General features: G+C 34.4%; 1 protein-coding gene across 6 annotated transcripts in view; it reads right to left on the reverse strand.

Annotated features, from left to right (window-relative positions):
• GRIA2 (glutamate ionotropic receptor AMPA type subunit 2) overlaps window positions 1–7,053 on the reverse strand; it is a 139,919-nt gene that overhangs the window by 131,028 nt on the left and 1,838 nt on the right. The window lies entirely within an intron of this gene.

The raw sequence follows: 7,053 nt of genomic DNA on the forward strand, positions 1-7,053 counted from the left end.
ATTTGTTTGAGATATTTGAACATATATAAAAATTAAAATGACCTGAAATGATGTATTCATAAATTCCCTATCTGTAATGAACATAGTATTTCCCAAAACTATGTATTCTGTTTCACTAAAGACATTTACATGTTTCAAGACTCTAAATTTTAAAACTGCTTTTAACCTTAAGTTATAAGTTAGTAGTAAGTACACTGGATGATTCTTCCAATAATATACAAATGTGTTAAAAATAAAAACATATCATAACAAAGCGTTTCACCCAAGTAAATCATTCATAGAATCAAAATAAGGCAAAGCAAAATTATTAGAGAATAAAGTCTAAAGATCGACTGCAGGCCCAAAAAAAGAGAAAAGAAAGGGTAGTCATACTAAATAATCACATGTATTAGTGCAAATAGAGCAACTTTTCCACCACAAGAAATTGTCCATAAATTTCCCACTCCCACATACCCTCTAAAAGAACAAAACAATACTTTTTGTAATTCTGTGCATTTTAAAATTTGCACTAAATTAATACAGAAAATTATTGCATACAATGTTTTGGATGGGGACAGGAATAAAATTGTTACTAAATCATTTTAATTTAATTGTTTAACAATTGTTTAAATAATTTTACAGTGGTTCAAGGAGTAGTCACATTTGTAGACAATCTGAAACTAAAATGGAAACTGTGAGTAGACCCATGACTGTCAGGACCCTTATGATGGAGTTTCGTCACCTAACCACTTGCACCATGGGTTTTGCATCACCCTAACAGGTAGCATTTATAAATCTTCAACGTTTATCACAATGCTACAAGGGAGGGATTGGGAATTATGGGATACTGCCAATGGAGGGAGCGGGGCACATGGCATCATAAAGGGTACCTGATCCTAAACCAGGGAAAGTAAAGGCCAGTTGGAGACCCAAACTTCACCTGCACGTAGACTACTCGTACACCTAATCCTGGCTTGTAACCCACATCTCAATAATAAAATACAGAGAATAAAAGAAGTGCATTGTACATATATTCAACAAATCATTTTAACATATATCAGTGTAACTTTAAAAACAAAGATAGCAACTTTGAATATATACAGCTGGTAGATGAAGATAAAAACGAAATATATTGTATCTCTGTCTAAATAGGATTTTGGGCAAATATAAATTATGTGTTTTGAAATCCACCTGTATAATGAAAGTGACATTCTAACTTTAACAATTATAATTCTATGCCTAGATCATCTACGATAAAAGTAAATGTGTTTGATGGACAAAAAAATTATTAAGTGCCTCACTGCACTGGAAAGTGAACTACGTTTTGTGAAGGACACAAAATTAACACCAGCATGGCTCTGCCATCTAGAAGGTCAAATTTTACGTTCTCTTTAATTTTTAAAAAATAATCTTTATATTTTTTCGTTTTGATAAATTAAAATTATGAATAATGACAAAATACTTTTATTTTATTTATTTATTTATTTATTTATTTTGAGTTAGAGTCTCACTCTGACGCCCAGACTGGAGTGCAGTAGCTGCTCCTGGCCACTCCGGCCTCAACCTGCTGGGCTCCGGTGATCCTTCCGCCTCAGCCTTCCGAGTAGCCGGAATTACAGGCACGCACTACCACGCCCGCCTGATTTTTATTTATTGTAGAGATGAGGTCTAGCTGCCCAGGCGGGTCTCAAACCCGCAGGTTCAGGCAATCCTCTCACCTCAGCCTCCCAAGGCGCGGGATTACAGGCTGAGCCACCGAGCCCAGCTGACAAAATACTTTTAAAGTGAATAACACTGAAAAATAATACTCATAGTATCAATACTGCTGTAAGAATCACATTCATTTTTCTCTAAACTAGTAAAACCTGCTTTGATAAACACTTCAATGCTTGAAGCATTTTAGATCATAGGTAATTTTTAAATTTTAACTCTGAATTCAATAACTTACTTTCTTGTTGTACTGATAAGGCACAGTTACATAAGAGGCTAAGCAATATTTGCAGATCGTTAGAGAAAACGTCAGAAATTTTGAGCAAATATTTAATGGAATCTAGGGAATCTTTAGTAGAACTTAGTTTAAAAATAAAGAATATGTATCCTACCCAGCTGCCATTAACATTCCAATCAAATGTTTAAATCTAATACAAGATTTTAGCTCTAAGTGTAATGTGTGTGCACGCGCCCACACAAACACACACACACACCCCCCCCCACACACACAATTAATAGTTCTCTGTTTCAATTTAAATTTTCTTTCTTATAATAGTATTAGCTCTCCAGATTAAGTACTTCTATTGACGTTTTTAAAAAAGAGGAGGAGAAGGAAGAGAGAAAAAAGCAAACACATTTTCTGAAAATGCAATTATACAACACATACTGGAATAATAAGAAAACAACTGCTCTTTTTTTGTCTTCCTTAACATTTTCAAGGATTTAAGAAGTTTAAAAGTTTTCAAGTATTATTAGAAAAGACTAGGAGAAAAATCTGAGTTCTGGGCATGAATCAGCATCCGCTTGTCATAATGTCACAGTACTAAGTCCCTGGCACCATAAAGGCTTGATGTGAGAGGGAAATGCTCCTTCCCTCTTGAACCAGCAAGGTGGAAGCTTACAAGACTTCAAACAGCAAGAGCAAAGCCTAGGAATAAATTTTTACTAATTTAAACTTCTAAAGTTTCATATGAAAACTTTAAATACTGAGTTTCTCTTATCTCAAAATAGAATATTTCAACCTGTGCCATCTGTTGATTTCTGTTTAGTATATTCTATCATTTTCTTGAAATTACCTAGTAAAAGTGAAGCATAAAAGTTTAACTATACCAAATTTAATAACTAATTATTCTGAAATATGAAGAGCTGTTTTTTTCTTCAGAGTCTCCTATTAAATATACCTGAATATTTACAAAACCAGGTTATAAAGTATTAAGTTCCAGCACATGTGTTCATGAATTTCTTTATACCATTAACTCAGATCATTACTTAAAGCATTCAACTTAAATCTGGTTTTATGATTTGTTGCATATATTAAATGACTCTAGGTTTTAGTAAATACCTCAAGAAAAATAACAAAGTCCTGTATGCTTACACACTATAATTATAACCATAAATACACACACATGTGGAATTCCATTCATCCAAGTGCAATAAAGGCTTAGCAAATATCAATTACATTGAAGAACACAGACACACAACCTCAGTAATTTGTTACTAAAATTCAGTGATAAAATTACACCTCAAAGATGATATCTAGGGGATCAAAGTTTAAAAACTGAAAAAACATAATTTTAGAATTCTCTCTCTTCCATGTGCATGTACAAACCATGCTATTTCTAAAGATCTTTATAAATCAAGTTTGTAAGAACATTTAAGATAATCCATTTAAAATATAAAATTTAGGACAACCTGTTCTTAAAAGGCATTGAAAGAAGTTTTTAAAACACGGCATTTTAAATAATTTTTTTCAAATTAGATGTCTTATTTTCAGTTACTCTGAAAAAATAGTTTATCTGAATTTGTTTTCAGTGTTTTAAAAGGTATTCGGTGTGCGTAACAGTTTTATGAAACAATATTTTTTCCAACATCTCCATCTGCTGGTTTAGAGAAAAAGTAGATTTTTATTTGCTGTTTCTTTAGATTTGATATTTTTAATAATTTTTTATGGAATTAAGATACAAAACTACCAAATTATTTTTAACTATACAAATAAATATTTGTTAACTTTATTTATCAAAAGAAATAAAAGGCAAGGTTTTTTTGAAGAATAAATTCAGTATTTAATACTCTTAATTCCCAAACCGATAGTATCAAATACTCATGTTTATAACTCTTTTAGAAATTATTTTAAATAAGTTTTAGTAATTAACATAGCACTAAACTTTCCTGAAATCTTTCAGAATGCAAACTTACTTAGTATTTTCCTAAAATCCGCTACTGATTTTGTTAACCCATGTACAGTATGTGGTATATATACATAGACCAAAATAAATTTTTTTATTTTCACAAAAAAGCCAGATTTTTAAATACTATAATAAATTGCTAGTGTTTAAGAACTACCAGATACAATCACACCCTCATATTAAAGGTCCTAGACAAGACAACAGCTGCCAATGCACACTAAAGGTATCAAGGCCTACAAGGCTTTAAAAAGAATTCAAAGAACATAGAAAAGGCTACAAAAAATAAGTTACCATGAGAAAGATATTCATTTATGCACTGACAACCTGAAGGTATTCAATAAATATTTAAATGAATGAATGAATTCCTGGGGCCCATCATTGGTTTCAACTGCTGAGACCTCATGTTTGAAAAAAGCTTCAGAAAAAGTAAAATATAAAAAAAAAGTACTCTCTCTAGCTAAGATGAAAGAGAAGGAGAAAGGAGGGGGAAAAAAAGAATGAGTGGGGAGAGGGAAGGAAAGGGTGAAAATGAAATAAATTGGAGAGAAAATGAAAGAAATTGGAACTCTGACTTTATTTCTTCAGGTACCCATGGAAACAAATGGGAACAAATAGGTACTTCCATTATCCCACTATGACTGTGAAAGGATGTGGGGGCTCAGTAAGATACACACAATCATTTTACTTGGTTCAGAATAGAATGACTTCATTTCCTGTGCATAACCTTAACCCATTCAGTGCATCCCCTAGATCCTTACATCAGTGTCAACTAAAACATTTCCAAATAAGTTCTTCCATTGCCGGAATAAAATTAAATTAGTAAATGAATATATTTTCTCTTTCAAAATTATACTATTAAGGCATAACACTCCAATTTCTTAACATATAAATGTAACCCTGTGAGATTTTTATGGTTGAAAGAACAAGCTATTTTGTGAGTACTGAATGAAGATATACCTTATTTAATGGTAAGAAAACAAAGAAGAAGCATTGGAAAAAAACTTGAGTAGGAATTAAATTATCAAGACACATCCTAACAAATTTGACATTGAAGATTTCCATTCATTTCTTGACTTCGTGGTTGCAGTTTATATAAGCGCATCTCTACTTCTCCTTCTCTCCCTCTCTCTCTCTCAAGAATTAAACTAATTTTTACATTTTCTACTGTCCTTCACATGTATGCATGCCCCCTCCCACAAATGCTTGTCATTTTATAATCTCTAAGTTTTTTAACTCCTACAAGAATAAAGAAACAGAGTCACAAAAATGTTAAGTGATTTGCCCAGGCAATGAGTCAATAACAGCTCTAGAAATTTCTATCCAATGAGCTTCTATAACAGTGCCTCACTTTTTCTTTTTAGTTATCAGTAGGATTACTTAAAAAATGCAAGTTGCAAATGACATGATTTTGAACTCCTATGCTGGCATCTTTAATATGTGTTTAGTTCCTCTAAAATAATTTTCGTGTCTTACTATGGTAATCACGGGGTAATTTTAGTATCTGAAGACATGCACATATTTATTTCAGCTCTACTTTCTGAGAAACACACACAAAAACATCTGTGCAAATGAAGACCTGCTGATCTCAGTTTTTTGGAACAATGGTCAAACAAATTAAATTTTTAAATGAAATTATATGTTTATTGCATGGATGTATCTATTCTGTGAAAATTCATAAATGTGTTCAATATATATATATATATACATATATCTCATTTCAATAAAATTTATATTAAAAAAATTCAAAAAGATTGAGTGAGTACCCAAACCTAACCTAATCAAACCTAGGCATAACCTTTGATCTATTCAAAACCCCAACACAGTAATTCAACCCTCCATAGATTCAAGAAATATTCAGTGTACTCAGTGGACGTGTCTGTTATTTTCTCAGAAAAGTCCTCTCATAATTTTCACCAGAGTGAACTTCTCAATCACTCTTTTCAAAAAGTCTCGCTGTCAATACTTTCACGTCACATTTAAAATCCATGTACTTCCTATACCCATAGTCATTCCTCAGGATTCTCCACTTTTCAAAGTATTTTCACACAAGTATACAACTACATACGGTTAGATGCTTAGCACATATTTATAATTCAGAAAAAATGGAAACTTCTTTATAGAAAATGGTCTAACTCTGCTAGGTAAATAGGTCAAGAAAAAAGTCTTGAACGTTTCATCGAAGCTGTTTCTTTGTGTGGATATATGTTAAGTACTGAAATTTTCTGAGATATTCTTTAAGGAACATTTTTTCAAAGCTGCAAATCCACTATAAGTCTTCTATCTCCGCTTCTCTCTCTCTCCCCCCCCCCCCATGTCCTCTTCCTTTTTCTTTCCTTTCCTCACTTAGCATCAACATCTGAAGAAAACATATAGCCCTGAAACCTTCTTAAATAGGTCTTTCCTAAACCATTGAATTCTAGGCATCGAATACTACCACAAAATACTCTCTTTCTATCAGTCAAAGAAAATTGTTTCATTTCTTCTTTCATCGGGTGACAGCAGTTGCAAAGTGAGTTGAGGATGGTTCCGATATGCAATCAGGCTAAACCCCTAAATACATGATGAAAGCTTACTATGGGAGAGTGGGATGGCAACCAGTTGTTTGTCTGATGTGGGAACGCTGCATTTGGGCTTTTCCTGTTTTCTTGTGGTAATTTTCCTCTAGGTCCTTTACACTGTAGTCAAAGAGGGAGATGGGCCGTCGGCAAATCTCCCCCAAATTGTCATCTATGAACTAAAGACTGCGAACACCAGGGCTGGAAAGAGCCACCCCAACCCAGCCGGTAGGAAATGGTGGCAGCTGCTGAGAACAGGTCAGTAGGCGCAGCGGCCACCCACAGCCCACGCCTGCGCGGGGAGAGCGCGCGAGGTCCGGGACCCGAGCCTTTCCCCTGCACCTTTAGGTGCCTAAGTGTCTGCCTTCTGGCACTTTATCTGAAGCCTGTGTAGAGCTTCCTGGAGGGTCCCGGAGAACTGTGCGGGGTGAAAGGGCTAACATGGAGAACTGCAAAGACTAAAATGGCTGATCAGCGACTTCTTCGGCTTTTCAAACTCGGTCGGATCCAATTGCTTTCGAGTCCTTTCCCTTGGCTGCCTTCCTTCGTTGGAGCCCAGCTAACGAGGACAACGCTCGCACCCGGCCACCAGCTGACCGCGGCGCCAGGCGGAATCGCCCCCC

This window comes from Carlito syrichta, unplaced genomic scaffold (genome assembly GCF_000164805.1).
Source record: "Carlito syrichta isolate Samal-C Ts95f unplaced genomic scaffold, Tarsius_syrichta-2.0.1 Scaffold315099, whole genome shotgun sequence".
Classification (NCBI taxonomy): Eukaryota; Metazoa; Chordata; class Mammalia; order Primates; family Tarsiidae; genus Carlito; species Carlito syrichta.